This window comes from Diadema antillarum, unplaced genomic scaffold (assembly GCF_040938485.1).
Source record: "Diadema antillarum isolate AM-2024a unplaced genomic scaffold, OU_Dant_1.0 seq00001476_RagTag, whole genome shotgun sequence".
Lineage (NCBI taxonomy): Eukaryota > Metazoa > Echinodermata > Echinoidea > Diadematoida > Diadematidae > Diadema > Diadema antillarum.
In genome coordinates this window covers 151,408-175,845 of record NW_027272215.1, presented here as the reverse complement: position 1 = coordinate 175,845, position 24,438 = coordinate 151,408, and the positions used below count along the sequence as shown (strand labels likewise).

The 24,438-nt window shown below is 38.3% G+C and overlaps 1 protein-coding gene across 1 annotated transcript in view; it reads right to left on the bottom strand.

Annotated features, from left to right (window-relative positions):
* LOC139709864 (carbonic anhydrase-like) overlaps window positions 1-24,438 on the bottom strand; it is a 63,482-nt gene that overhangs the window by 15,260 nt on the left and 23,784 nt on the right. The window lies entirely within an intron of this gene.

The following is a 24,438-nucleotide window of genomic DNA, read 5'->3' as shown; positions in this document are numbered from 1 at the left end:
AAAAATAAAAGATCTTATTAACTTGATCCCGATATATGGAAAACTTAGAACAAAGTATCATTATTGTTATCATAATTGTAATTAATTTACGGTTAAAAAAAAATCGTAGCACGGCTAAAGTTAGCATCCGGAAAATTATTGCTGACTTTGAAATTTTGCTCCTCATGATGATGGCATTTGGCAGTGTGTAATTCTTACGAAACACGAGTTGGCGCCATACAATGCGGTAACCCGGGGTATGACGGGTATGGCGGTGCATCATGCTTCAATCACGCACAAACTCCCTAAAGTGGAGAAAACTATTCCAACGGAACCTTGACAATGCGACCTCATGAACTCGCAGTGATAATATAAATCATGCATAGAAATGTGCAGAGGAAAACTACTCGCATGATTTGGCAAGCAAGCAGAATATGACATTGTGAAAAGGGCAATGTTTTACTGTTCCACGTCTTTGTCTTTGATGTGTGTCATTTTTATAACATGCTCTCTGACTGAGGGCAATGAATGCCAAGACATTGGTGTTTTCTAAATTTGTATTCATTACCGATTCACTGAGCATCCCAAACTGCATAATGCCATCATGTATGAACGACAGGTTCCGTTTACAACCACACAGTGTAAGCAAAAAGAGATAAATACAGCACGTACTGCTTGTGTATAATAACATTAAGAAAGAGCGAATATATATATATATATATATATATATATATATATATGCACGAGTGTAAATATAATGAACAAGAAAAGTAAATATTTTTGGAAAAGATTAGACATGCAAACGTACTACAGTACATAAGTGAATGTAAACATATGAATATATAAATATATATTATACATCGTGTTTCTATATACATTATGCACGTCATTAATAGTTGCTATCCCCACGCTCGAGAGAACATGCATGCTGACAAGAGAATCGGGTATTATGACCTTGGTAATTATACCACCTATGTCTTGTTATCATCACGTCTTGTACACGAAGAATGTCATCTGTTTGATCAAGCCCGACGTTCCCACAAACGCATGGCTGCCTCTTGAGAAACCTTTTTATGATCATTATGAGATCATGAGCCTATTGTATTCTGCCTCTTAAAGACTATTTGCTCAGCGTTTATGCGCCTCTTGAGGTCACGTACTCAAACAGCCTCTCATCCAGTCGACTATGGAAGCAAACGCATCAGCCCAAGAAAAGACTTTCCCCCGCTGAAAGTCCATCCTGAAATGTATTATTTACTTTTGTTTCTAATACTAGGCGATCCGTGATCATCATAGATTACCGTCTGTATCTGTACGAGTCTGTCTCTGTTACTTCTGTATTTCTTGAACTTGGAGGGGCGGGGGATGTTTCGTTGTCTTTCATGCGCCAACCTCTGGTGCATGAATTAACAACAAGCAATATTTTTTTTTTCATACTGTCATTGGCCAAACGGATCCATGGGCACGAAAATTCTTCCGAGCAGCAAAGGCATATATTGAATTTGTACAAACGCTTGGCATGCCAAAATTTGACTACAATCATATACAAACCTGCTTAATCATACAAACCTGTCACTTGCACACATTTACACTTCTATAATTTACCAGTAGTCAATGGTGCTGTTTGTTTGCTTTTTCTTCTTCTTTACAGCACCAAGTCACTTTTCTTCCTTGTTGTTTTGTTTCATTTTATTCGATTGTGTTGTTGTTGTTGTTGTTGTTGGCGTTGGCGTTGAGTTGTTGTTTTGTTTTGTTTGTTTGTTTGTTTGTTTGGGTTTGTTTTGTTTTGTTTTGTTTTGTTTTGTTTTGTTTTGTTTTTTTTGTTTTTTTTTGGGGGGGGGGGTCTTATTTTTTCAAAGGAAAACGTGCTTGGCAAACACGTTCAGAAATAAACCAAACCACACCAAACCTGGTCGCTCCGTGCTGAAAGGATTACGCAATGCAAACGCATATTGACTTGCATTGATTCGTAATGCCCTGATCATCACTTACGTGGCCAAACGAATATGTTCATAATTATGTGCTATATATTTCATGCTATAATATTCTACCACTTTTCTTCAGACTACTTATGCTTTTACTACCATGTTTTTAGAAAATAAAGTTATACATTCCTACCCTACAAGACAGGAAAACTTATTCCACTTTTCCCCGGAAGAACTGCATTTGCGCTTAAAACAATAGTACACACAGGTCCGGAATTCTGGAATGGCCTTGACTCTAACATCACTGAATCGTTGTCACTAAATTGTTTTAAAACGTAAACTAAAAGATTTCCTCGTGAAGACTTAATGTTTAATCATATAGTATGCAATTTTATTCGAACCTCCTCTTCTTTATCAGATTCGTTGTTTATTAGGCATTCCGGGTTTGCTTTTCGTTCTCCTTACAGAGTCGTTCATGTCAAGGCTATTCCTGAATACATGAATAATTATGTATCATTCATGTGCATTTTTGCGCATTCCTTCAGTTACGCAACCATTTTGCTCGGGTGACGAGGAATCTTGCAAGCGTATTAAAGGTGGCTATTTCGTTATGTTCTTATGAATCTTATTTGTTTCTCTCTCTTTTTGCTCTCTTTTCCTTTACGTCCCTTTCCTCCCTTTCATAGTTTTCGTAACTAGGTTGTTTGTTTGTAACAAGACCAACATTTTCATCTAGGGTCCTATACATTACAAGCTCTGCTTTTTACTAGGTCCCCCACATTTCATGTTTGTAAAACGTATTGTCTTCTCTTGTATTCTTTGTGATTACGACGCTATGTCCAGTCTTATGTTCAATCGATTGTATCATGTTATTTGTGTTTGAGATGTGGAACAGTAAAATCAAATCAAATCAAATCAAATACACTCATAAAAAGCCTTCCAAACCAAGAGTCTGTGGGAGATGATTATCTGTCAATCATTGCTATCAAATGATTAAAAACAGACACTGGAATGCACCTTCCCCTAGACGGAACATAACTTGCACGTTTCCCTGCAGTGTCTTTTGTTAAGCATATTGGTGACATATTAACTTATAACAGATAATCTTTGTTTATAAACCATACCATAACGTCATGTTTCTGTAATGTTATGTATCTTGAGCGATGTCTCCGAGGAGAACCCAAGAAAAAGAAGAAAATGGTCATGATTTTCACTATAATGTTCTTGATAAAAAGTTCGCTGCCCTCTAATGCGAACACAAGGGTGTGTCTAAGCTAGATTGGCTTTATCAAGGCCCTCAAAATGTATGAGTATTTGGAAGGAACCGCCCAACTTATAAACATTCGATATACGACACTCATGTCACAATAACCTTTTCTTCAAGGCATTTTAGAAAATATGTAATGGAGCAAAAGAAAAGAGATTTTAGAAGGAGGAGGGACATGAAAAGGAAAATAAAATTACAGGTGGTGTATTACCTTAAAGGTAAAAAAGAAAATCATCAGTGGTTTTACTCACCGACTGAAAAAACAAAACATTTTATGAATTAGCTTTACAGTCTAGCAACCCCCAAACACTGGATATCCGAAGACCAATCATGAATCAATTTGTTCGACTCATGTGGAATCTAGTAGGTTATCTAATCGTATGAGGTTAAACTAAAATGGCCATACTGCATCTGAGCCATGGGTAGAAACATCCGGGAGCAAACCTGTTTAAAACCTTTGTGTTTGGTTTATCCTCGAATATTCCCTTCATTGTATGGAGTACCGTCTCCTGTATTTCTGTACTTCAGACCTACGGGATCGTAAACCAACGTTTTACTGTTCCTCGTCTTTGTCTTTGACGTTTGTCATTTTTATAACATCCTCTCTGACTGAGGGCAGCGAATGTCAAGAAAATGTCAACAACGATCATTACTTTGAAGGCTGGAAGCTGTCATGCAAAGTCATTGCTTATTGCGTGACTTCGCCTTGAGCACACGGTTACACTCTATGCGCCGGAGACCCACGAGTCACACATCCCACGAGTTAACCCAGCCAACGAGCTCGACATTAGGCAAATAAGACGCATGAATACACACGAGTCAGACCAAGGAGGTGCGACTTTTGGTACCTCCTTGGTCAGACCGACATTACATCAAGGGGTTCAATGCACCCAGTGTCGGGTTTTGTTGTTGTTGTTGTTGTTGTTGTTTCGCTTTGTTTTTGTCTGTCTGTTTGGTTTTTGGCCAGTGTCGAAATCGTAGGCATTGTTTGCCTACTAGCTGTCGAACCAGCGAGACTCGCCCACTGGTCCAACTCATGGGCCTTATTTGCTTAGTGTCGAGCTCATGGGCTGTATGACTCGTGGGCTGTATGACTCATGGACCTTTTTTCAATGTCGAGCTCGTGCATGGGCAATATGACGAGTGGGTATTGGGCACGTGTGATGACTCCAGGATCATGTTCAAGTATCGTGCTTTTACAATGCAATTAAAACGCTTTAGCTCCATACTTTACTATCTCAACTTACAGCGTCAAAATGTGTTTAAAACGGTGTTCTACTATACCCCGCACGCTGTCTGAAGACAGTTAGCAGGGGTAATTCAGACGATCTATCTGCTCCAGCTCTGACCCATCCTCTGAGTACGGCCAGGGAGGCTCACCTCCCTGGTGCGGCTGAGGTGCGGTCACAACCGCTCCGGCCTTGGCATAAATGCTGACTCGATACGCGTGATGGGTTGCCATGGCGAAAGAAACGGTCTTGCCCCGTTCTTATTCCAGTCCACTACCACGGACTTGCTGCTCAGAAGGATGTGCTTTGGAATCGGAACTGCGGTGTGAACAGGGCACACAAATAAGGTCTTCTGATAATTTAAACAAGTCTGCAATAATCATCATTGTCACGACCCCCGAGCCGTGTCATTCCAGACCCTGTCTTCTGTCTGGTGTGAAACTATGTGCAGGCAGTTTGTTCTTCCACGGAGGACTGATATTCCCCGGTCCAACGAAACCCACTCAGCCCAAGAGACAAATCACCAGATGAACTTGTCTTTGGTTTCATGTCTGCTCATTCCATTTTCCCGCCAAGGTCAGCTGGTTCTCCCAGCACGTTCGGCAGCTCTCAGCACCTGTTTGCAACGCTCTGTCGTATTCTGTATCCGACCATGACCACCACTGGGGTGAACGCCCCTCTGCGTGGTAGTCAGAGCTGTCCCCCACCACCCCTTCCTTCATTTTACCCAAGCCTGTAGGTCATATTTCATTGGTTGCCGGCATAATTGTAATACTATTCTATACAAGGAACTGTGCACCTGTTCTTCATCAATTACTCCGTTCTTTAATATAATATGATATAATATATTATATATATGTATATGCATGTGTGTCTTTGTATACATATTATGACGATAGGAATTTTATAGGACACATGAACATAATAATTCATCTGCGCCTATAATACTGATCTTTTTTTATATAATTTACAATAATTGCGTATGGTGCCCACATATTCTACGACGCATAGATGCGCAAAGAATTCATAACAATGTACTACAGTTCCTTTGGCACATAAAAAGGAGAAAAGTCTTTTTTTTTTCAAGGATTGCCTAATAATACTGATAACCTCACAATAGGCTTGGTTTGAAACTTGACTTTCACTTGCAAAGACACGTATGAGTGGAGATACGGAAAAAGAACCATTTATATTTTTCATGTACACGTCCTGGGATTGCGATATACAAAGAGGGAGACAGGGAGAAGGAACGAAAGAAGAATAGAAGAATGAAAACCTTCGTTCATATTTCGTCAGTGTAACATCAAAACATTAAGTCTACGGTAAATGTCAGCCAGGAGGGCCTCCTACGACTTAACTGCTGTTTTCTGTTTTCACAAGGTAAATTTTGTTCGGTTGAGAGATACCATAGCCTTTCAATGACCGTGAATAATGAACAACAATAACTCCCCAATAACATGCAGCATATTCCAGGAGCCTCGGTTGAAAAGATTTATATGATGCTGTAAAATCATGCTTTCGTTGCCTTGTCCCGTGAAACCGTACCATAATTTGACTATAGATCTGAAAAAAGGGGATGCGTGCACCTCTCCGCAGCTACTTCCGCACTTTACTGTTATTCGTCGCAGAAATAGATTTCAAGTGTGTGTACACTGTTGTAAAGTAGCCGAAAGTCTCCATTTTTTGAGTGGCCCCATAAAAGATATTTGTTTTGTGTGAAGTACGCAACATGTACTATGGCCACAAATGGCGTTTATATAATTGTTTTAGTTTGTGTTTTTATATCTGGAATGTATTTTTATTTTGTACTGTCAATGAAAGCATTTACGTGGGGGCCAGATGCACCGGATTGAACGATTTACAGCTTGTAAATGCTAAAGCTCCTTATACCGGTGGAAGAAGTATGTCCTCCCATCACACGCTCATGGTAAAAGATGTCGGGACCTATACCTGTCAATAGTTATGAAGTATAATCTCTGAGGATCTTTGGTAACATAGTAAGAAGGAGGAGACTTTAGGACTAGATAAAGTCAGAGCGTGATAGTACCTCCATTTGGATAAAAAATAATGCACCAAATACTGAATTCTGCCTCTAGTTCTGAGGCTCGTTTACTTTAATACTTGACAAGCACTTAAAATAATGAGTCTTTCGACAACTTACGCCCTTCTCATCGTCCTTTTCGTTCTTGCCGTCGTCATGTGTGTCGTCATCATTATGCAGAGGAAGAGAGACACGCCCTAGATAGCAAGTTTGTGTGCAGTCTTTCACAGAAGATGATTCTTTTCGTCTAGATTCAGATTTATCTCAGCTTTCTTTCTTTCGATCATTTTATTTGGAAACAATTCAGAAACATCTAGCAGGCAAAAATGTTGACGAACTTTGTCTGAGCTACTTATAAAAAATCTATAGCTTGTAAGCTAGCGTCGTTAAAAGTAATTCACGGACGAAATGTATACAACCTAAAATAGTGGGTAAATACATTAGAATTTCAAAAGGAAAAGAATACCAATTTCAGGAAAGATTTTGTTATTGCAAATGGAATAGGTATAGAATTTAGTGGAAGATAAAAAAGCGTTGAGCTCTTACAGGAGAAAGTCAAGTACCCAACTAAAACATTTTTTTCACAAGCATTTCCTCATTAATTGTCTCCTCATTTAATCCCAGAAACATTCTTCATTTCAATTTAAAACAATAAAAAGAAGAAAGTGTAACAATGATTCGGAGGTATGCGCACTATGTTTAATGATAGCGGTGACCCATTCATCATATTAGATTAGAAACTCCAAATTAGCTGTCTAGTTCAAAGACTGTAAACCGCAGCAGTGGGGCTATTCTTCATTTGCTTAGAATGCAGGGATTTCAATTTCATACTGATTTTATTTGAAGCATCATGAAAATCTTTATTTTTGTAATTCGCTGTCTTCGCCTCGTTAGACTTTCCACTGACATAAAATATTCTTAGTATGATTATATCTTTTGTATTCATATACATATCTATTCATATATTTTTTTGTTGTCATTGTTTTCCAGAAGGGATTTGTAGACAGCATGGACAACGATGGATTAGAAGTGACGAATGGTAGTGAACACATAGAGGGTTTAATTGCCTTCAGTAATTCCTCACTCTCCCCAAAATCATTACTTATGTTATATTCGTCATTGATATTGCCTTATCTTAATTATGGTGTTTTAGTTCGGGGCAACACTCACCAGAACTCATTGGATAGAGTGTCCCTTCTGCAAAAAGAAAACTCTCCTTACATCTGTTATCCTTCCGTACCCTCCCACACAAATTTGTTGTTTGCCTCTAATATGCTTTTAAAATCAAAGATTTGTTTTTATTTGATATCGGGCAATTTGTGTACATGTAGAGCAACAAATCACTACCGTCCATTTTCGATTCTATGTTTCTAAGAAATCAATCATTCCAAGTATTCCACTCGATGTTCCAATGAATTTCATTTACATCTTTTACGAACGATTTTACTAAGAACACACTTATTTTACTGGCCCAACTTATTGAAATTTTTGGAATAATGATATAAAAAATGCCCCCTCTATATATTCGTTTAAAAGGATAATAAAGTCTTTTTATTGCAATTTTATGATTCCACAGAATTGAATTAGCCTTGTGGCTTGTTTCCTTTTCGAAGAACTTGCATTACAAATAATATACTGTCACGTATTTTCTCGTCCCTGTTGTCCTATGACCCTTGCAGAGTAGATTTTAATGTTATTTATATCACTTCTGCATCTACTTCTCTATATTTCCGTGTCCTTTTCACGCGTCCCATTATTTTTTCCATATACTTCTGTCGAGGATCAATGGATCTGTTATACCTTTCTGTCCGTTGTATTATCTTCCTGTTATGTTAGTCTTGTCTCATTCTGTCTTGTCTCTTGGTCTCCCATTATTAGTTTCGTTGTCCCAGTCTCGTTTAATGTTTATTCGCGTGTGTATGTGTGTCTGTTTGTTACTCTGTCTTCTTAGTTGGCTTCCAGACTTTTTAAAACTTTTTCCTTGCCTTTTTTCTTTTGTGCATCAGTTTATTTTTCTATGACACTCTGTATCTGAGGGGCCCACATTCTACAAGCTTTGTCTTTTTAGTGGGTCCCTCCATTTTTCGATGTTCGCGTATTGTTATTTCGTCTTTATCACTCAGTTCTCATGACAACGTATTGTTACTCCAAGGTTCCACAACTATTAATTGTTGATTATGCAACCTTATTCTCTGTTACCAAAGAAAGTGAAATGTCTATGTTCTTTTCGAAAAGTGAAATAAAATTTGAATTGAAATGAATTGAAAAAGTAATTTCTCCCTGAAGTGATACATCTCTGAAGCTTCAGAGCCCATGTTCAAACCTACCTGTCTAAGCGACGATTTTATATGTTGTAACGTAGACAGCAGGTATCTGAGATGCTTTATTTATGGTAATGACGAGTTATACGTATTTTGGTGAGCAGAACGAAGTGCCTATTATACGCTGGTACTATTATGAAGTAATTGTAATCTTTCCACCGCTGGTGGCGCATGGCTCGGGAGTCATCTATTCCAAGAAATTGGAGGATGAAAAATGTGACTTAATTGAGTCGATTTGCAGAGTACTGTAATGCAAATTATGCACTGAATCATGCAAGACGTCACGTGTTAGGTATGTACCAAAAATCCATTACACAATAATATTGCACTAGGACTCACGGTGGGGAAATATTTATCCTCATACTTTTGACGAGTGTGATTTTACTGCACACAGAATGTTCGAAATTAACTGAAACGAACTTTGCATTAAGATGATAAAGTGATTTAATGAATAAAGCTTTTGAGGTCTGCTGTTTGTTCATTGTATCATTATGGTTTTAAATCTCTTGACAGATACCTCAGTAATCTGTAATGATCAATTTCTTGATTAGCTTTGATAACAATAGATTTCTATTTTCTGTTGTGCACCATCAGTTAGTCCTGACATATCGTCGGATTGTGATATCACGATGTGGTACATGGGTGATTATCAATAAAAATATATACCTAAATTACATGCTAATAAAGATTTTAATGTCACTGAAATGTCTGTACATAACATTTGTGTGAAATCATGGATGAATGATAAGACTGGATTTAAAACAAACCAGAGAGGCGATAATTATATTGTTCTCTAGAGCGTTACAGTTTAACCCAGAAGAAAAAAAAAACACAACACAACATAACACAACACAACACAAACCTTCATGATTACAGAGTACAACCTGTTAGCTAAAAGTGCAACTCACGAACTTTTTGACTAATGACCCCGTCATGATGAAGTAGCTCAGCAGAGAGTAAATTAAATATATAGTTACATTATCCCTTCCTCTCACATAACTGTGTTACACACTTAGACTAGTCTTGGTCGTGCTTGTACGTTAGGTGAACAATATTAACTACATTGTACATGTAGTACATAGAGGAGACTATGCTAGCGGGTGTGTATTTGTGAATGTGTGCATTTGTAGTTACATATGAAATGAAAGATGTTTGTAAATATAATACTATGTACGTTTAAAGATAATATGAAGTTTTGGTACCTTTACAAAGTTTCCCTGAGATTGCCTTGTCTTAGTTTGTGTTTCAGGTTAAAGTACTTTTCATATAACCAACACAGTGAGACTTACTCGCCCCAAAGTGCTCTCATATCTTAGTAATCATGCAATAATGGTTTCGGATATTATCGACGCTGTACAACGTCAATAAATACTAACGGCTCGTTCGAATCGTTCGAATCTTTATATAGCTCCCTCAACGATCATTCTGCGTGTAACTCGTGAGAACCGGATCGCCAGCACAGAACTTGTGTAGAGTTCTGTGACCGCCAGTTATCCGGGCAGTGCCGCAGCGCTAACACTCCTCTGAAGCTGTTTGTGCGATGCGGTAATGCGTGCATGCATGCGAGCGGTATGTACAGTGCCGACAATGCGTGATCACAGATTATGGTACATGAGGCGAGGATGTACGACTTGTGTGCACTAGGACTAGTAGTATGGTACACGAAGACGGGTTTGACATAGAGCAGCCATTGCAGGAGGGAAACAAAAACAAATACGAAGACCATAAACAGTGGTCAATCCTGCCGGAGGGGAAAAAAAGACGAGTATAGCTGCGGCAACTTTGAGGCGATCAGATATGCATCAGTATACTTTGTATACTACTAGGCGCTGCGTTTTACTCACCACCGGCCACCCTGGTTAGATCGAGGCTCGTTATGCAGCGAAGCACGGATTATACATACAGATTGTACGCGCACACAACTTGACAACACTGCGGTGGTGAGAAGTGACTTGCTGTGCTGCCAAATAAGACAGTAGTTCCTACATGATATTTTAATGTAGTTAGATATTTTTAATATTGTCTGAATTCATATGTTGGTAAACTCTCGTGATTTGAGAGGCTCCACCACAGTGCTAGACTATCACGCGGACTTGCTATGAGATAGATGACATCTACCTTGTAAGCAGCCTTAGCATGCCCTGTTCAGCAGTCGATCGTTTTACCAGGGAGGTGGTTTACCGGGGAGACGGGAACTCTCTATTCATTCAGTACTGTACATGAAGGAAGACATTACCTCAACCATCTCCCAGCCCGACCAGATGCATGCATGAATGCAATACCCGCTCGCGCTGGTTTACGTTTGGAACAGCAACACACACACACACACACACACTCACTCACATACACACACTCACATACACACACAGTACACACACACACACACACACACACATACTCACAAGCACACTGACACCAGGGAGTGTTCCAGTCCACCTGTCTTGACACGGGTACAGAAATAGATCGAACGTTTATTGACCTTGAGTCGGGTCAGACTCACAAAAAAAGAGGAAGAAGAAACCACGCCAGAGATGGAGTGATCAGATTGCAGGGAGAGAGAGAGAGAGAGAGAGAGAGAGGAAGAGGGAAAGACACATTTTCACAAACCTGCCTCGTTATGACGCAATCGTGGAGAACAGTGCCAGTAGCTCCATGATACAGTCGAGGATGGAATCAGAGCTTGAAGCTCCTTGATGGAATAAAGCCCATCCCATACTCACGACTATAGGACTGACAGAGTTTGGATCCTGAACAAGTCACAGCAGCTTCAGCATAAACGAGTTGTTTTTTGTTTTGTTTTGTTTTTTCAAATCCAAAGTCGGTCAGTCATAGTCGTGAGTCGTATTCCAATAGTGTGCGGCGGGCTTAGGATATGTAGGTCACTCTTTGGCCTTTAGTTCGGCCTGCACTAATTTATTCATTTATTTATTTTATTTTATTTTTTTTTTGTATTTCAAAGTTACGTTGGTGTTTTCATTATGCAGATGGTGCATTATAGTAGGCCTATGATAAGTGGCCTATTGGCCCCAAAACATGATTTTAGACTGAAAATAATCCGAGTTACGTGTTTTTTTTTTATTTTTTTTTTTACATACAGATTATATTCAGATTGACAGTGTAAATCATTAATCGATTGATTTTCAAGGAAAATGGACTTACCGGATTATTTTTTTCTTTCGAACACGCTCTTCTTCCTTCAGAGAAACACAAAACCTCCACATTCAACTCCAAAGGGAGGAAAATCAAGCTGCGCATACCGTGGTTGAGGTAACATAAGTAAATCCAAGTTCTGTGAGTTTCAGAGGAATATCGCAAGATCTTGTGGGTGGTATACTAGTACTTTAGTAAGCTTCAGTTTGATTGTAGTTATGAACTACCTATTTACGACGCCAGTGTAGCCACGGGTATGAGCATGTCGCTGTAATAATATTGTGCGACACAACAGAAGCCTGCAACATTGTGTGCGACATCCTCGAGAATTGGCGACATGCATGTTCTAACTATATAAGTGTTATCAAATTTGTGAAAAACACGTGCAAAACTTGTGGGACGACAAACTCATATGTTGGCTGAACTCTATTTTATTTATTTTTTTTTAAAGAATATTTTATTCTCCATCAATGGTATTTCGTTTATGCATCGATACAAGGTACTCCATTATCTCTTTATTGTTTTAGGGGGTTTCGTGTTGACAAAGTCGAGTATTTGGCTGCAAAAATTGCGGTGAGCTACCAGTGGTGTATGGCTGGTGCGTGTTCCACGTGTTTATAGGGCATAGTGAAAATTCAAGGAAAAAAAACCTACAACCCAAACGAATTGAAACAGAACGCGCAGTGGTACGGGGAAAAGACACTGCGTGCGAACATCTTCTTTAAAAAAAAAAAAAAAAAAATGTCGCTACGGCGACAGGTGTATGCCTCCGCAATAATGCAGGTCTATAGTACAATGTCTTGACCATGTGTGATGACAGTTTCACACAATTGGCAAGATATTAAAATGACAGGTTTGCCACAAATGTGCTGAATGTTCACTTTCCTAGAACTATCAATTGGATGAATGATTAAAACGTCAGAGTGCAGGTATTTGGGGGAACTGATGATTTTTACTGGACTTTTGACCCTTTTATAAGTTTATGCATTGAGTAATTTTCAAGGTATTGAGAAAAAATATAAATTCAGTATCAAATGGTAAAATAGTATTATCTAAACCTGGCCTTTGACCTTTGACCTCACAGTTCCAAAGAGAATCACTGTTAGGTAGAACATGCATAAATATGTAAGTTTCATGATAATACCTTGAGTTACTTTTGAGATATGGAGGAAGAAGTGCAATTTAGCACTTTCACTTGACCTTTGACCTTTTGGCACGAAACTTCCCGCAGAATATATATTGGGTTATACATGCATACATCAAGTTAAAAAAAATCCTTCAGGCATTGCATAAATATAAGAAAAGTAGTGATATTTTGAGGAGTTGACCTTGAACTTTGACCCCTGACCTTTGACCCATGACCCCCAACTTCCCTAGATAATCACTGCCCATCGGTTCATATATATACTAAGTTCCATGAAGATACCTTGAACCATTTGCGAGATATGGAGAAAAACATGAAATTTCAACCTTTTTTCACAAAATAACCTGTGACCTTTGACCTTTGACCCCGTGACCCTAAAATCCAAACAAAGTATTATCCCCCAGGATATACCCTCATACCAAGTTTGATGCAAAACCACCTCACGGTTCTTGAGATATTGACAAAAACAAAACGGGACGGACGTACGGACGGACGTACGGACGGACGGACGCCCCGAAAACAATGCCTCCGGCCACTTCGTTGGCGGAGAAAAGAGAAAAGAGCAAAATCCCACGATAGCAAGGTGCCACAGACTTGGCAAAGAGGGGGGGGGGGGGGAGGGGGAGGGGGAGGGGGAGGGGGAGGGGGGAGGGCGGGGGGTAAACCACAAATCCGCGCGGTGGCGCATTCCTGCTGAGGTCATAAACAGTCTGGGGCCTGCGGGAATGAAAAGGATGTTTCGAAGCGAGCTCAAGTCGAAGACTCCGGGGAAGACCACTGGCAGGATTGCAATCGTTACCTGATTCTACATTTCTTTCAATCAATTGACGTAAAATAATGTCATTTTTTCTATTTTCTTTATATCTTTCCTGAAATATATCCCACTGCCCTCCAAAGGGGGAAGATTCTCTATCATTATTCTTTCTTTTCTGACGGTGACTCAGAGGTGCTTGATTATAAAAAGGGAAAATCATGTTACTGTTCGTCACTCTGCAAGTTCGTTGTTCTGAGAGAGAAACACTTTCGTTATTTTTATGGTTCCTTGATTCGAACACGGGTGTTCGTTCATCCTGAAACGAAATAAATTTCGTACCACGTATAGGACCTAATTCGTTTTCAGAATAAAAATGTTCGGATTATAACTAACGCCTTCATATTCGGAGCAACAAATGGATCTGGAACAGGAATTTGGGGACCCGGATTGACGAACCTTATACATGACGTGTACTTATCCCCCAAAGTAATGGATACCGTGCAAAGAAATTAACGATGTCAAAAAGGGAGATTAGTTTCCCGCCAATTCCCCCTTCCGTCAATACTAAGGCTCCTACTTCGGAAGTATAGGTCTGTCTCTCGTTGCTCGATAAAGAAAAAGAAAAAGAAATGAACAACGTCAAAATAAACAAGAACAGAATAAACGCATGTTCGCCTATCGTGGGGCATCTATGCAATACTGTTACCTTGGATGATATCCTCACCCTCACCATCGTGTAATTCCTATATAAGAAAGCAATTAATAATTATGTTTTGCACTGGATGTTATGAAAATGTATGTGATCTGGTATCCCGACACATGTGTAATGTAAATGATTATGTTACATGAAGAGGGCTGTTCGTGGGTGGTATTCGAATACTGTTTTGTATAATTATGATTTCGTTATGTGTAGATTATGTGCGTATAATAAGAGTTTCATTTTAAATGGAGTTTCAATCAATTTTATTATTCATGTCAAATTGGATTCCTCGGAAGACCATCACGACCATGAATGCCGAGTTGCGAGCAGGGCAATCCATACGTTTACCTTTGGTTATAATACCATGTTATTATAGTTGAAATGTATCATTGTTACCTTGGGACTTTACGGTGAATCATTTATTAACAGACAATCAAATATCTCCCACTGCCCAAGGGGAAACATATCAAACTAAGAATGACATTCATTTTTGCTTTTAAGATTTCCCCTCCCGTCTGACAATAATTTTCTGAAACATCCACCAGTGCCGGATGTAGAATGTTTATTCCGAAGGTGATATCCGACAATGAAGTACAAAGGCTTGATACTCCGATGAATTAGAATCACAAGCTTACGCAATGCTATTTTACGAAGAACACTCTTCGGATATATGTTGAAGATTAGTGCCTAAACATTACCTATAAACCAAAACAATCGTAGCATATGTATACTAGCTAGGCCTTCTAAATAACCAATAAAACATTTAAACGAATTAATAATTGCCTATAAATAATCGGCAGCACCCCTCAAGTATTTCAAGAAACAACTATATGTCTTGTGCAAAACAATTCCTGCATATTTTTTGAATGTGGCAAGATATAATGCGAACATGAGATTGTGAGTTATAAGAACAATTTCAATATTGAGCTGAGTTCAGCAGATGTCATAAAATATCTTCGGATCTCGTTCATGAGGACATGCCAGCAGAATTTGGGTAAATGAAATGCAGCCATTTCCACTGGAACTAATGGTAGATCAATGTTATTGCCGTATCCTTGGAGTAAAATGTCGCCGGGGCGCGGGACAATTCATTGTGGTGTCTTCGAAGGAAACATCACCGGAGCAAGTGTTGGTGGTTCAGTCGTCGGCGGAGCAATCATTGTCGACGGAGCAGATGTCGTTGGGGTGATGTTGTGGAGCACATTCTCGCGGAGCGAATTAATGTCAGTGGAGCATAAAGACTGACCTCTCTTTGATACATACGTATACTCATGGACACAAAAGAAACATTAGCCAATGGTATAAAGGGTATAGTGGTCGGACATTTCCATCGCCTTGATGTTACCATTTTGCAAAGAATCTACAAATTTTAGTAACATACATTCACCAAAATTAATGTCATACCGTACATTTCTGGATGCTGAAAATAATTAGAAGCTGACCTATTTCACTCAGCGTGACAAAGGTGAAAAGTTTACGTTTTCTCTGTTGTTCCGGATTAAAGAAAAACAAAATAACGTCACCATGATTAATTTCCTATTATGACAATGTGTGGGAAGGGATAATGTGTTATTCATATTTTTTGCGGTACATCAATGATCATTGAAGCGACTTGACTTGACATCATCTTGAAGTTCATCAGGACGTGTTTCCAGTGACGTTCATTTACTGGTGCTATATAGGGACAGCATGTCATGTTTTTACGGAGCGTTGTTCAATCTGTTAAAAACAATATAAAAAACATACATAACGATATGTGCACAGGAAATTACAATCCTCTGATAATTTATGACAATAATAATGAGATGTGATGTTTATGGCTTATTTGCAATACATTGCACTCCCGTTACAACGAACACGGTAATAACGAAGCAAAACTTCTGTTCCCAAAATGTTCGCCATTAAAGTCTGTGTTAAAAAAATTCGCTTATAACGAACACGTTTATAGCGAAATTTTCGTTATAACGAAGTCTTTTCCGAGCGCCACTGACAAAGAAAAACAAAAGAAATGTGCTCTGTTATAACGAAATGCGGATCGCTTCCGAAAATACGTAGCGGAACAAGCATTTATAGCGTCTCTGCGTGGGCGAATGCTTCACAATACTGCGTTTTCGATCCGTGTGTCACGCACAAGTTTTCGAGGAGAACTTGCATTATTGTTAAACAATCTGACAATAATCTGAAATTGAGTAAGGTTCCTTATTACAAAACACAAAGATTCTGATACACCTAAATGTCCGTTAGTTCGGAAATGAAACAGTGTTTGTTCACGAACATTTTGGCGTTATTCCAAAGATTCGTTATTCCGAAAAAAAAAAATAAAAATATGGTTCTTATTACGACGGTGCGTTTGTCCGAAAATGATAGGAATTCCAAACATTCATTGATTGGAACATCAAAAAAAACAACAACCTAAAACAACAACAAAACAAAACAAAAAAACCAAAACAAACAAACAAACAAAAAACGTTTCGTTAATCCAGAAAAGAAAATTTAAGTCCACTAACAAATCTTAGGAATTGCAAACCTTATAATCGTCTTATAAGAAAACTGAACCTTCGAAATACGTAACCTGTGTCTTTTTTTTTTAATTAACAAACCTTCCACGGAATGACAAACTTTATTACATTTTCGGATTAAAAAACCTTCGCAACAACGAACCTTCGGAATAGTGATCCTTTCTCAGTTAGTAAATTACAAACCTTTGGAATGACGAACCTGATCATTTTAATTTCCGATCGACGAACCTTCGGACATTACAAACAACTTTATGCTCTCTTTTAATTGTAATATTCAAACGAAATTTCAAAGGTCCCATTCCATTTTACATAGCTTTCCAGTGTATTCAGCAAACAGAACATCATAATTTATATGCGTGGTTTCCTTGTTTTCGTTTAATATTGTATTTGTTCGGTTATAACGAAACTTCGTTATAACGAAAGAAAACTGCCCCCATGCCCCCTATAGGGTATAGTTAGTTCTCTTTTCTTTTAAAATGTATATCATCAAGGTTCTGCAGTGACCACGGGTATATTATTTTTTGATATTTGTTTTTAGGAAGGAAACAACCCCGTAACGAGGGGGCATTGGTGGCACGAGAAACTGAAGGGGAAAAAATGCATGGGGGAGCCTTTTTTTCCTATTCAGCCGATTAATCCCGAGTGGGGCACCAGAAAGAAATAAAAAAGAAAGGATGCAATATATATATCTTATATATATATATATATATATATATATATATATATATATACGTGTGATACATACCTGATGGCATACGTGTAGAGCTGTCCACCGTTGCTTGTTATACCGGTCGAACACGAAGCCACCTCGATCACTACTGATTATAGCTTACTATAACACGAAGCCCCCTCGATCTCCATTGGGATTGTGTTATGTGAAAGAGATTGCATAAGATTATGCTCTTGTCATGACATTTGTCATCATGAAAAAAGGGAAAAGACGGTCGCACAATCACAGATGGAAGAGGTCTTTGATTTGCTTTGTTGTTGTTGTTGTTGTTGACAAAATTGTCTCACAGAATCACCTGATAAGCAAACAAACCAGTCCTCTTCACATTAATTTTTTTTTTCTGCCAATTCTCTCCACAAAATTGGCCGCTAAGCAAAAACAACAACAACAAAAAATAATAATAATACAAACAGAACCAGCACATGACTGTGGTAATCAATTCCATCAAATCACCTGCCCAAACAACAAGCAAACATGTTATACATAAAACGCATATTAGGCCCTACTAATTGTAAAAACAAACAGTCAGTAAAACAACTAGAAAACATAACATTTCGGAATACGTCTTTCTTGGTCAATCAGGCCTGCGCATACTACGCTACGAAAAAAAAAAAATAAGAAAAAAATGTCCGGCATAAAATGCTACATGCCAAGCGTCAATATCCATGATAGGCCTATGCCTACTCTGATGGCAACGTTGACCATGTAGATAATCGTCATTAACAATCGGATTTTCTATATTGTTAGCGATTTTTTTTTTCTTTTTGACTAGACAGCCCATTCATTGTCAGAATGAGCAAAAGAAAAAAAAAGGCTGTGAAGACTTTTTTTAAAAATAATTTCTTTCATTTTTTTGTTTAAATCTTGACCTGACAGCACATATGTCGAGAGAAGTGTTTTTCTTCGATAAGCATATAAACATGGCAATTGAACATTATTCTAGAAGAACGCTACATGTATACCATCTTGCAGCACAGTTCCATTACACACTCTTTGACTGCACACAGTACACAGGTACCACGTGAATGGAGCAATGAAGCAAAAACAAACAAAAACGAAAACAAAAACCCGAAAACAATAATAATCTAAACAGGATTAGCATTTCTGTACAATCTGTCGACAAATCATCTGCTCAAACAAAAAACATTGTCGCGTTCTGCACAAAACGCATATAGGCCCTACTAAATCTGTAAAACAACAACAAAAAAATAAATAACCCGAACCTTTCGGAATCCATATAATTCTTTGACACTCAGACCTATGCTATTTACGCTAAGAAAAAATGGACAAATGGAAAAATGTCAAGCATAAACGCTACGTTGCAACTGATATACGTCGATGTAGGGCAATTTGTCAATCAGCTGCAATGAAAACATCTCGACGGAAGAATTTCATGAATTTGAATAAAATTAATGCTTCGTGCCAAGCGTCATGTACTGCACCAACTCTGGCAACGTATAGTGTATAGACGATCATCAGTAACAACCGAGCTGGGTTTGTTTTTGTTGTTGTTGGTTTGTTGTTGATGTTTTAGTTAGGTTTAGTCGGCGATTGTTTTCTTTTTTTACTTGACAGCTGATTTATCGACATAATCGGCCAAAAAAAAAAGGAAAAAAAGTGCAGACAATTTTTGATTTCAAACAACAAAACCCAAAATAATATTAATAGTAATCAAAACAGGATTAGTGGTCATCAATATTATTCTGTCAACAGATCGCCTGACAAAACAAAACAAAACAAAACGAAAACACAATTAAACACGTCTTCCATAAAACGCATATAGGCCCAACTAATTTGAAAAACAATCAGTAAAAGTACGCTGAGAAAAAAAGAAGAAGAAAAGGAATGAAATTAAGAAAGAAATGCTCAGCATATACAGGCTGAAGCGTCAACTATGGCAACGTTGACCGTGTGTAGATCATCAAGCTGTTTTTACTTCTGTAGGTTTAGTTGACGATATTTAGTGCATTTTTTTTTATTGGACTGCTCATTTAGGCTATGGACAGAGTTGGCAAAAACGATGCAAAGATTGTTATTGATTTTTTGATTTGGCTTGTCAGCACTTACGGCGAGAGAATTGCTTTTCTTTCATCACAAATGATATAGTGTAAAAACCATGGCAAATTGAACAAGACCCTGTCGCCATTACACGCCGGCCGCAGTAACTACGCACAGAACACAGGTAGGCCCTACCATGCTGGACAAACAAATCAAAAAAAAAAAAAAAAAAAAAACCCTAAAACGACAATAACACGAACAGGATTAGCAAATTTGGTTGTCAGTTCTCTCGACAAATCACCTGACCAACAACAAACATGTCCTACAATCGCAAAACGTATCTCAATAGGCCCCACTAATTTGAAAATTACAAACAATCAGTAAAAAAAACAAACAAACAGAAAAAAAGCAAAACAAAAATCCTTTCGATTTCGGATTATGTCTTTCTCTGACAATCAGGCCTATGCAACTAAAAAAATAAATAAAAAAATTAAAATTAGAAATGAACAGCATGTGGTACGTGCGGAAGCGTCAACATCTACCGACTGCATGGCAACTTTGGCTGTGTAGATGATCATCAGTAATAAATACATGAGAGCTGTTGTTCTTTCTTAGGTTTACCTGGCATTTTTTCTTTACTTGATTGTGTGATCATGTATCGTCACTAACAAAAGGATCGTTTCCCTCATTTCAGTCTTGTTTTGCAGATGTGCCTTTTTCAGACAGAAATGTCTTTGAATAGATACAGATGATGAGGAGCAGCAATACCTGAGATCATGAGAAATTTTGTGTCAATCATGCACGGCCACCTGTAGGCCTACATCTCAAAAGCGTCTCAAAGACAGTTTTAGCATGCTTTAGGGTACTGCTTTGATCCCATGATTGTCACCGCAAGCAAGCCGGGAGAAGAACAAGATGGAGATTCGATAAATCTAAAACTATATGCGCAGAAGAAAATAACGCAGAAAAATCAAATGAAGTGAATGTGCAGTCTTGAGGTGTATGTTAGGAAATCATACCTCAAAGCAAACACTTTCGCTAGGGAAAAGCAGGCAGTTTTTAAAAGAAATGATGGAAGAATGATTGTCACTTGTGATCTCAATATTTCACTTTTCCGTAGCATATTCCAGAGCACAAAAAAAGAAGGAAAAAAAAAAAAAAGGATCGGTATTCGTAGAGGACAGGTATATCCTGTAGGGAAGGTATTATGCGTGTGCAAAAATGTGTACTATGAATGTCCTTGTACTAGTAGGGCTATATTAGGTCCATGGCCTGTCAACAAATCACCCGACGAACAACAAACATGTCCTTCACAAAACGTACAGGCCCACTATTGTTTACTCTTTTTTTTTTTTTTACTTGGAAGCTCATTTATCGACAGAATAACAAAAACAAGAAAAATGGGAGGGCTACCTTTGATTGTTTGTTTCAGTTATTTTATCTGTTCTTGTCAACACATAATATGGCGAGAGAATCTTATTGTTTATTATAGCATGAAAACATGGCAATTGAACATGCATTTCGGACCGCCTCTATATAGAACTGCAGAACAGTCCACTAACACGCAGCTCGCAGCTGGTCGTATGAATACTAACAGTACCCAAGTACATAATACGTGTAATACGTTTAGTAGCTTGCAACGGGGCGAACGAACGAAGCCAGCTCGCTTGCCATGGCCACGCATGTACCATCCACTAGTACAGTGATTGGCATTGTCATAGCGAACGGAAGCCAGTACGATATCGCCACGGACTACATTGTTCAGTGGACTGAATCCACTCTTTGGTGGAAGCATGACTAGCAAAGAGTATCGACTTTTTGGTGGAAGCAGGGAGGTCTCACCTCCCTGGTGGAAGGCAAAGAGTGGGGAAAGCGCGTGGGGCATGTGTACAATATGGGTACTAGATAGCATGCTCATGGCCACCGCACCCACATGCACAGTATACGGTTGGCCCATCCATGCCCCCATGATACGTACACACAACATACACCGCACGGGGGTATCGTTCGATCGTACACTACTGGACGTCGGACATAAAACGCACACAGTGGCTATACACACAATGTACGCAGTTGTCGACAGCTTGCTCTGCTATAAACGGATCGCGGATCGTAGCCTCTGGGATGCGGTCGCGCTTGTGTACAGTACACTTCAGTAGTATATCACAGAGCTCTCTCAAGACTTCTGTAAGTAGTATAGTATCAGTAGTATCCGAAAACCGACTTTCTTCTCGGGACCGCAAGGGGGCGTTGTGAATCATGCGCTCGAGACCAAATCCTTCCGTTTAAACGAGCCGTTATTTTGCGAGAGTCACTACTGCAGTTCTCATCTAAATTGACGTTCTAGTAATCAAACATGAGTTATAATGCTCCCTAAGCATCATACTGACTAGCAGTTATATCCTGATACTTTGAATCATGGTTTCACTCGGTGAAATGCACCTTAACAGGAACTCCATTTTATCTTTAATCTGCATAACTGGACATAACGTGCTAAAGCTGATTCATCGGTCATATTGGACCCGGGGGCCCAATATTCGATAATTAATGTTGCTTGCATAAAACTGGGGGTGTTTTTTCTGGGTTTCTGGTTTATCAAAATGCATAACCCAACATTGTTGCATATATAAGTTTTAGATGTTGTTTAAGTGTGTGTGATGGTTTGTGCGGGTGCGTGTGTGTGTGTGTGTCTGTGTGTCTGTCGAGTGTCTGTCTGTTGGGCCCTGTCTATGCGCATCAGGGGTAATTATAAAGCAGCAGCGGCTTTCATCCCATCCCTTCCGATTTTTATTGTGTGCTTTTTATAACATGCATGCGTTGCACAATTAGAAATCTAATAAAGACTGACTAAAAAAAAAGGAAAGGGAAAAAGAAAGGGACCAATACATCGTACACTGCAAAAAGTCCGGTGTTAAATAGTGAACACCGAGCTGGTGTTAAATTTTCGGTGCTCATTTATGGTGTTAAATTAAACCTCCGGGTGTCATTTCCAAATTTTAAACTGTTTTTTGAAGAGTTTCTTAGTAACTGCACTTCTTGTTGATTTTTAATTTAAACAAGACGATCAAGAATTTTACATTAAAATACTAGATTTTTGAAAAAATTTGAAAGTAAATTTACACCAAAGTAACACCAGCTGGTGTGGTCTCTTATTGAAGCTGGACGGGTGTTAAACCATTGATATTAACACCAACAAATATCAAATCAACACCATGTGGTGTCATTTTTGAATTAACACCAGTACAGTGTCAAAATAACACCAGGTACAGTGTCAAATTAACACCACGAAGTGTCAGGTGAACACTTTCAACACCATCACAGTGCATTTTTAACACCTGTGGGTGTGGTCCTTTATTGAAGTTTGATCGGTGTTAGATTTAACACCCGTGGTGTTAAATCTAACACCGATGTTTTTACAGTGTAACCGTTGCCAAAAGAGTCGTGTCCTCATTATCTGAGGAAACATATATCATGCTCTATTACAAATTATCTGTTGATCATTATGAATGATTACAGTATGTCTTTGTCGATATGACATTCTATGACAGATTTTGACGATGGAATGTCACGGCGTATACTGTTAGTATATCATATACAGAGTAAACTGAAGGTACTTCTTCAAATGTAAAAGTAAGCCACTTCTGGTTAATGATATTCAAGCAGGATGAGTGAAATGTGTTTTGAAACTCAGAAACTTAGGGAGAGGGAGGGGAGTCATTCACGTGGTGTCAAATTATGGTTCTTTAGTTCTCGTACAACGTGTCTGCTGACAAAGTCAGTACGAACCGTTTCCTCTGTTTTGTTAGGCAAAGGGAGGAAAAACAATCTTCTTCATGATATTATGATATCACGGAAATATTGGATGTATATGCTTTGTGATATTCGATCATGACTTGATGTACAAATCCAAAGAGGAAGTTTCCCCTTATTTAATCCACATGTATGCGGTGAATGTACAACGACACAAGTGGTGAAAAATTAGGCAGAGTGAGCAGATTACTAGTATACAAAGACATTAAATATCAATTTGAAAAAAAAAAACAATATCGTTGGGAGTATAGAAGACCCAGTCAGGTAAAATGTGAAGAACAAAAAAATCTTTGGTACATTGCTAGCAGAGTCATAAACAAGTTGCTCAAGAATGTGAAAATTAGAGAAAAGTCGTAGAGAAGCATAGAATTGACTTGGGGAATTTGTAGAAATATTAAGTGTCTTAAGTTTCCACCAATTACGATATTCCCCCAACTCCTCTCCGTAAGGATCATCACTGGCAAAATAAACAACTGTACCAAAGTCTTCTTTTGATGATCTGGTCCCTATGTTTTACAGCTGAGTATATATTCCGATTTGTTCTGGTTTTGCTTGCAAATAAACTTCGGATAACAAAATAGTAAATAAATGTATGAATAAATAAATAAATTAGTAAATAGATAAATAGATAGATGAATATATAATATATGTATATATATATACATAAGGATACACATACACATACATAATATGTATGTGTATGTGTATCTTTATGTATATGTATTATGTATAATTATGTATATGTACATAATCATACATAATACATATACATATATATATACATATAGCAATAATAATGTCACAATAGAGGAATGCATTAAATGCCAATTGCCTTGATTCTAATTAAAAATCCGAATTTTCGGGGGCCTCC